Raw genomic sequence first — 9339 nt, 5'->3', positions numbered from 1 at the left:
CTTGTGTTTTTGCTGTCATATCCAAAAAAATCATTGCCAAATCCAATGTCATGAAATTTTTCCCTTATGTTTTCTTCTAGGAGTTTTATGGCTTTAGGTCTTACAATTAGGTCTTTAATTCATTTTGAGTTAGTATATGGTATAAGATAAGTGTTCATTTTTTTTTTTTGTATGTGGATATTCAATTTTCCCAATACTATTTGTTGAGGAGGCTGTCCTTTCCCCATTGTGTTGTGTTGGCATCCTTGTTGAAGATCATTTGACCATACACTAGAAGGTTTATTGCTGGGCTCTCTATTCCATTCCGTTGATCAATGTGTCCGATTTTATCCCAATACCACACTGTTTTGACTGCCGTAGTCTTGTAACATGTTTTGAAACCAGGAAGTGTAAGGCCTCCAACTTTATTCTTTTTCGAGATTGTTTTGGCTATATGGGGGTCCTTTGAGACTCCATATGAATTTTAGGATTTTTTTTCATATTTCTGCAAAAATGTCCCTGGCATTTGGATAGCGATTGCATTGAATCTGTAGACCGCTTTGGGTAGTATGAAACGTTTTAACCACATCTTAAGTCTTCCAATCAATGAACAAGGGATGTCTTTCCACTTACCTATGTCATCTTTAATTTCTTTCAGCAATGTTTTGTAGTTTTCAGTGTACAAATCTTTCACCTCCTTGGTTAAGTTTATTCCTAAGTATTTAATTCTTTTGATGCTATCCTCAATGGGGATTGTTTTCTTAAATTCCTTTTGGAATTGTTCATTGTTAGTATATAGAAATGCAACTGATTTTCATGTGTTGATGATATATCCTGCAACTCTGCTGAATTTGTCTGCCCTAAATTTAGCACTGTGGAAATATAAACTTTTTAATGGAGAATTTTACTTCATTAATCTTTGCTGGAACATTATTGGGTAATATAATGGATGACATCCTCAGCCATATTCTTCAGAAAATAAAGAAGTATTTTTATAGTCATTTCTTTTATTTGCTCTTTCATTGCCAGATATGAACTAAGTGCCTACACATTTCAGGCACCATGCTTGGATCTGGGTACAATTGACAGATTAAGCACACTTAGTCTTTGCTTCATTGAGTCTAGATTCTGGTAACCAAACAAATAAAAACAGTAACAAATGGTGATAAGAACCATGAAGAAAATGGTCCAGGAGTCAGGTCCGGAACTACAGAGAGGTCTCTCTGGGGAGGTGACATGAAAGCTGAGACCTGGGAGAAGCAGACCACCACTGAGCATGGATGGGGAGGGATGGTGGGTCAACCATCAAGGGAGAGGCCCCTGTTTATAAAGGCTCTGAGGAGGGAAAGAGCTTCGAGAAACAAAAAGGAGGCCATTACAGCTTGAGTGTAGTAGGCAAGGAGAAAAAAGGCAGGAGATGCAGGTGGGAGAGGTCAGAGGTCATGTCCCTTGAAAAGTCCAAGGAATGATACTGAATTGTAGTTTAACAAAGGAGAATTCATAGGGTATTTTGAAGTCCACATACTGCGTTCTATGTTCAGAAAAGTGAATGGTTCGATGAGCTCTCTCCAATACTTTGCCATGCTCTCAACCATGCTTAGACAAGGTAGAAAGAAATTCTTCTCAGGCTGAGCTCTCTGGGAGAGCCTGAACTATAGGAGTGCTGTGTGACTGGGAGAAAAGAGACACCAGATGGTGAAAATTAAGGACCTGACTCGTGTCCCTCCCCTGTTAGAAAGCTATCTCATGTTCCTCTTATCATGCCGTGCAGTCAGAGAGTTCAGTAAACACTGCACAAAAACCCTAACATAACTCTGAACAGACTGCCAAGGAGATGCAAGCAGAGTACTTTTCAGTAACAGGAAAATTGGGCCTAACATAAACCCTTCAAATAAAACCTATGGAGATACTCAGTTTCTTGGTTTGTCAAGAAGAAATTTTTCAGAGAATTTTAGAGTATACCTAACAAGCTAATTTGCCTATCACTTTGGGAAAAGTTATTTTTGTTCTTTTTCATCTTCTGACAGAGCTTAACCATGGTTCCATAGGGCCACTGAGTTAACTAGTTGAATTAAGATGAAAGGAAAGCATTCCATTCGGGTCCTTGCAAAGCTTTCCCATATGAGTCAGTTCAACTAAACACGTTATACCATGTTCCATAGAAAGAGGAGACCTCATAGACCATTTATAGGCTGTTTATTGGGTTCAGTGGACAAAGAAGGAAGAAGTGATTCCAAACAGTGTGCTCCCACTCCACTGTAGCCATAACCTCAAGGTGGTACCCAGCATGGTCTGGTCTCTCCCTGGGGCTGGATGGGGCAGCACACACTGCAGTGTTAGTCATCTCTCTTGGGTCACGGCTCTGACTGCTCTGTACTGGCATTTTCAGTTGTTTGTTCAACAGGTGAGAGTAAGGGGGTTAGTCAGAGCTTACTGAGTCATCTCAGCCAGCAGGGTGTGCAGTGCTGTGATGGTTCCCTGTGCCGGGGCTGTCTCCTTTTAGGTCAAACTTGGCTCCGAAGCAGGGTCTACTTCTTCCCATCCTGTCTGAGTCTATCACTGTGGATGTGGAGCTTTCTTTTCAATGATTCATTTACTAGAAAGTCATGCTTATTAAAAGGCAAAGGTGGTTGTAGTAGAGGAGGCGGTGGATAAGTATTTGCTCGACTGCCTTATCTTACTGAGTAAAACCAATAACCAAACAATTTCTAGGTCAGGTCGTGGTGACCAGCACAAGATTCTTACTTTTGCTTTTCTTTCTTCGATGCTCAAGATGAGATTCACAAATAGAATGTCAAGAAACTCACCGTGTAACTACACTTTGAGTAAGTATCTTCTGAGGGTAACAATGCCTAAGGATTCATGTGGAACCCTTTGGAAAGGATTGGGGCACACTATTAAAGAAAAACTCCAAGCCAGTGTTTTTCAAATTGCAGATTTATTTGTGGGGTATAGTAACTGTCTTCCAGAAATTTAAAAATTTGCTTTCACTTTGATGGTAATCTTTAAAAAACTAATATAAGCATATTCTGGAATCATCAGAATGAACCTATGTGTGTTTGTGTTTAGGGTTTCCTTGGGGCATAGCAGCACTATTTTGATCATTTCCAGGTAATGGGACCTAAACAGAGGTGGACTTAACATGATCTATTCCAGCCAAAGGTGATCAAATGATATTAACTGTCCGTGTACTGTACAGTCAGCAACTCATCACAGTTTGATTTAAAAAAAGTAATGGCTAAATTGGTTCATTGCTGGGTGTGTGGTAGACAAGCCATGCTGTACTCAAAAGAACCTTCACTCTGACCAGATTCATTCTGCCAGGGGCAATTCAATTTCAACAAAATAACAGTATCCTAAATATTGAACTAACGTTTTTTGCTTTTATTGTTTTGTAGTTTTGAGTATAATTCATTTATAAATTGGATTTGGTTTGTGGTTGTATGAGACCTAAAAACTGAAGATTATATTTAGTTTTATATTCACATGTATTTATATAATACTTTAACATTGGGAGGTGCCAAAAGAGCTTTTTCTTTAAAGAGGTCCAAACATTTCTCAAGTTTTAGAAACATTCTGCTAAATAGACAGGTCTCATGATGCAAGATTGTCCCTCTTGCTCTCCTAGCTTAAGGTATTTGTTCTGGTGGTTCTCAACCCTGACCACACTTCAGGATCAACTGAGGAGCTTAAAAAAACAATACCCACCCTAAGAGGATGGGAAAAGATGTGCCATGCAAACAGTAACTAAAAGAGAGCTGGAGTAGCTGTGATAATATCAAATGAAATGTTGCAGCACTGTTTACAATAGCCAAGACGTGGAAGCAACCTAAGTGCCCATCAACAGACGAATGGATAAAGAAGATGTGGTACATATATACAATGGAATACTACTCAGCTGCAAAACAGAACAAAATCATTCCATTTGCAATAACATGGCTGGACCTTGAGGGAATTATGTTAAGTGAAATAAGCCAGCAAGAGAAAGATAATCTGTGTATGACTCCACTCATATGAGGAATTTAAAACTATGGACCAAGAACAGTTTAGTGGATACCAGGGGAAAGGTGGGGGGGGGGGGGTGGGCACAAAGGGTGAAGTGGTGCACCTACAACATGGCTGACAAACATTAATGTACAATTGAAATTTCACAAGATTGTAACCTATCAATAACTCAATAAAAAACACACACACACACACACACACAAAAATATCAAATGAAATGGATTTTTAAGACAAAAGTTGTTACTACAAACAAAAGTAGTAAGGGTGAATACACCAGGAGAAATAAAAATTATAAACATATATGCACATACCAATAGAACCTCCAAATACATGAAGCAAGATGGATAGAATTGAAGGGAGAACTAGAAAATTCAATGATAATAGTTGAAGACTTCAATATCCCACTTTCAAAGATGGATAGAACTAGGCATAAAATCAACAAGGAAATAGAAGACTTGAACGATACTGTAAAACAACTAGACTTAATGGGCATCTATAGAGTGCTCCATCTAACAACAACAGAATACACAGTCTTCCCAAGTGCACATGGAACATTCTCCAGGATAGATCATATGTTAGGCCATGCAAAAAGTCTCAATAATTTTTAAAGCATTTTTAAAGTATGCTCTCTGACCACAATGGAATGAAATTAGAAATCAATAACAGAAGGAAATTTGGCACATTCAAAAATATGTGGAAATTAAACAACATGCTCATAAACAACTAGTGGGTCAAAGAAGAAATCACAAAGGAAATTAGAAATACTTAGAGATGAAAAAAGGGGAAAACATACCAAAACTATGGGATGCAGCTAAAGCAGTGCTTAGAGGGAAATTTACAGCTAAAATGCCTAAATTAAGAAAGAAGAAAGATCTCAAATCAATAACCCAATCTTCTATGTTAAGAAACTAGCAGAAGAAGAGCAAACTAAACCAAAGAAGCAGAAGGAAGTAAATAATAAATAGCGGAGTAAAAAAATAAATGAAATAGGGGCCAGCCCTATGGCCAAGTGGTTAAGTTCACGAGCTCTGCTTTGGTGGCCCAGGGTTTCACCGGTTTGGATCCCAGGCGCGGACATGGCACGGCTCATCCAGCCATGCTGAGGCGGCATCCCACATGCCACAACTAGAAGGACCCATGACTAAAATATACAACTATGTACTGGAGAGCTTTGGGGAGAAGAAGGAAACATAAAATCTTTAAAAATAAATAAATAAGTGAAATAGAAAATATAAAAATAATAGAGAAAATCAACCAAACCAAAAGCTGGTTCTTTGTAAAGATGAATAAAATTGACAGACCTTTAGCTAGACTGACCAAGAAAAAAGAAAGACTGAAATTATTAGAATCAGGAATGAAAGAGGAGATATTGCTATCAATCTTACAGACATAAAAGGACTATATAGGAATACTGTAAATAGTTGTATGCCAAAAAATTAGATAACCTAGATGAAATGGATAAATTTCTAGAAAGACACAAACTACAAAAACTGACTCAAGAAGAAATGGAAAATCTAAACAGACCTATAGCAAGTAAAGAGATTGAATTAGTAATCCAGTACCATTAGAATCCAATTTCCCACAAAGTAAAGCCCAAATCAGCATGGTTCCACTGCTGAAGTTTACAAACATTTAAAGAGAAATTAACACCAATTCTTCACAAACTCTTCCAAAAAATAGAGGAGAAGGAAACCTTTCCCAACTCATTCTACAAGGCCAGCATTACCCTGATACCAAAACCAGACAACAGGAGAAGAAAACTGCAGACCAATATCCTTTATGAATATCAATGCAAAAATCCTCAACAAAATACTAGCAAACTGAATCCAGCAACATGTAAAAAGAATTATACACCATGGTCAAGTGAGATTTATCCCAGGAATGCAGGTTGGTTTAACATACAAAAACCAATCAATGTGATACACCATTTTAATAGAATAAAGGACAAAAAAGATCATCTCAGTAGACACAGAAAAAGTACTTGACAAAAATCCAACACCGTCTCCTGGTAAAAACACTAAGCAAACTAGAAATAGAAAGGAACTTCTTTAATCTGATAAAGGACATCTACGAAAAACCCCACAGCTAACATCATAGTTAGTGGTGAAAGACAGCAAGCTTTGCCCCTAGGATCAGGAAGAAGACACCTTATCATTTTTATTCAACTTTCTACTGGGGCTTCCAGTTGGGGCAATTAGGCAAGAAAAGCAAATAAAAGGCATCTATATTGGAAAGGGAAAATTAAAACTATCTCTGTTTACAAATGATATAATCTTGTATATAGAAAATCCTAAGGAATCCACACACATACACACACACACAAAACCAACACTGTAAGAGCTAATGTACAAGTTCAGTGAGTTTGCAGGGTACAAGATAAACATAGAGGGAATTTCATTTCAAGATGGGCAAAAGGTGTTACTGTGTCAGGCTTAGCACTAGTCTAGGCTACTGTGGGGTTGGACAGTCAGCCTTAGTGACAGGGAGCCCATGCTGCTGGGTCCGTGAATAGGTTCCTTCATGGCTATTCCAGTCACGAGTCCACTGTGCAAACATGGAGGGGACTGAAGATGGCGGCCGGCTGACCTCCATGAGACGAGTGGGCCTGTCCGTCTGGTGGTCCAGTGCCTCCTCCCTGGGGGATGCTCTCTGGTGAGCACTGGCAGAAGTCATAAAGACCTGCCTCTTGCCCAGAACTCTGTGTCCTTGATATTCCAACTTCTCTCATTCCAGGCCCACAGCCATTCCTGTCACCCATTTGAGTTCATGGGTACAAGGAAGGCATGCAATTCACCATTCATTTAAAAACATGTATTAAGCACTACCTTGTGCCAGGCATGATGCTGAGCACTGGGATCACCACAGTGAGCGAGACTGTCACTGTCACCATCCCTGCCTTCTTGGAGCTGACAGTCTAGCAGGGGAAAGGTATTAGATGAGTAATTTCTAGGGAGATGTGGAAGGACGCAGTGCTGTGGGAACTGCAAAAGGAGGACCTAGCCTAGTCAGGAGAGGAGGGGTCATCACAAGAGTCGCAGAGTCTTCTCTGAAAAGCGTCTAGGCTGAGAACTTAGCCAGGAGGATGGGGTGGGGGCTGGGCTGGGGAGGGGGAGTCTTCCAGGCAGAAAGAATGCGCCATGGATCTGAGGTGGGAAAGAGCATGAAACATTCAAGGAACGGAAGTGAGGCGGGGGCAACTGGGCTGGAAGAAGGAGCCTTATTAGGCATGGGAAAGACTTGGGGCTTAACCTGAGGATGATGGAAAAACATCTGGTATGTCCTGAATGTTGCCTTTAAAGGGCCACTCTATCCTGTGAGGAGAATGACTTGGAGAAGGACGAGCGAGGAGCAGGGCTGCCATTTAGGAGCTGGTGTGCGGCCGACCAGATGGTGGTGTAGACAAGGCTGGGGGCCACGGGGTAAAGGGAAAGATTCAAGAGCTATTTAGAAGGTAGAATGAACAGGGCTTGGTGAAGGATTGGATAAGGAGTGAGGAAGAGGGGAGGGTCAGAGAGATCATGAAGGTTTCTGGTCTGAGCAAAAGGATGCATTTCCCAAGATGCAGAGAGCGGAGGGGAGGGGAGTCTGGAGGTTCATTTATCATCTCCATTGATTGATGTCCTAGTAAGAGATCAATCAGTGGAGATGTGGAGGAAAGTCGAGGGATGAGTAAAAGGCTGTCCCTGCCCCGAAGAGGGCGCAGTCTAGGGGGCAAAGAAGAAATGTCCACAAATAAATGCAATCCTGTAGATTGCACTGTCAAAAATCTTACTGATTTTTGACCAAGTAATCCAACTCCTGGAGAGTGATCTGAAGGAAATAACTCTAAAGAAAATGGTGAATCCATTTCAATTCAACACACCCTTTCTGGAGCAACTACTCACAATACACCAGGTGCCATTTGGCCTGAGGAATCAAAGACGAATGAACCTGACCTCAAGTTGCCCACAGTTCATTGGAAAGGAAAAAATAAGCATAAAAGTAACTGTGGTATGAGACAATGTGATCAGAGCCAGGTGAGAAATGAGGAGAGGTGGGCAGCAGGTCAGATTCCGCCCAAAGGCCTGCACCCCCATAGGATGGGGATGCCCCCCTCAGCGCCTCCTCCTTGGGGCAGAATTAGATTGGAATTTATTTTTCTGGATATATAATGTTTGCAATATTAGCTCTCTTAACCATTGTTCTAAATTGTAAATAAAATGTTATGCGTAATGTAGCTAGTATAAACTTCAGTATACAGCATTATTTGTACTGGTTTGAGGGTTTGGCAGGGTCTAAGAGGACGTTTGAAACTTAACATTACCAGGGTTGCCAGATGAAAATACAGGACCCCCAGTTATACATGAATTTCAGATGAACAAATGAATAATGTTTTAGTATAAATATGTCCCAAATATTTCACAGGGCATAAATTAAAAGGTTATTTGTTGTTTATCTGAAATGACAGATGGGGCACAAAGACAACTTCATGTTTATGCGGTAGAAGTCATTTAAAAGATTTCACAGAGGGAATGATATATTTTTATACTAAAAAATTCATAATCATCTCTTTCCCTAAGTAAAATGCCAGAGTAGCCAAAGCATTATACAACAAAAAAATTTTTAGTCTAAGTATGTCCCATGCAATATTTAAGACACACTTACACTAAAAAAACTATTCATTATTTACCTGAAATTCAAATTTAATTCAAATTCAACTGGGTGTCCTGTATTTTTGTTTGCTAAACCTAGCGACTCTGAGTGACATACACAGCCTTCAGCTACACACTGCCTTCTTGTTTCCTCATGACCCACTCATTTAGGAACCGATTTCTAGAAGACCAGCCAGTTGTGAATCTGAACAGGGTAACCTGTCTGCCCCTACTGCTGAATCCAGTCAACGGATGTGCCTTCAACGCCCTGCTTAACTACTTAGTAAACACTCACCAAGTGTCAGCTACAAAGTTAAAAAACCAGATAGCCCTTGCTTTCGTGGGACTTGCCATCTAACAGAAAAGGATCTATGTTGGCAAATGCTATAAACTCTCCCAGGGAGCACAGGAGACAGATGTGCAGGTAGAGATGGGCACAAAGATGACTCCTCCACGTGTGCATGGTGGGAGCTCCTTTAGGAAGATCAGAGTGGATGATTTACCTTTATTCCATAAAATTCATAATTATCTTTTTATGAGTAAAATTCCAGAGTATTAAAGCATTATAAAATTTGGAAATAAACAATAGAGTCGAGTACACACACAGACACTATTTTTTATATACTTAAGGACTAATTCAATCTTTTGAAAAAAGGGACCATCTTTCTATTGGAGAAAGAGGAAAATCTCTTCCTTCTTATTCATTCATTCACTTTCCCCTCAG

Source organism: Equus asinus, chromosome 18 (genome assembly GCF_041296235.1).
Source record: "Equus asinus isolate D_3611 breed Donkey chromosome 18, EquAss-T2T_v2, whole genome shotgun sequence".
Lineage (NCBI taxonomy): Eukaryota > Metazoa > Chordata > Mammalia > Perissodactyla > Equidae > Equus > Equus asinus.
Note: the sequence above shows the minus strand (reverse complement) of the source record.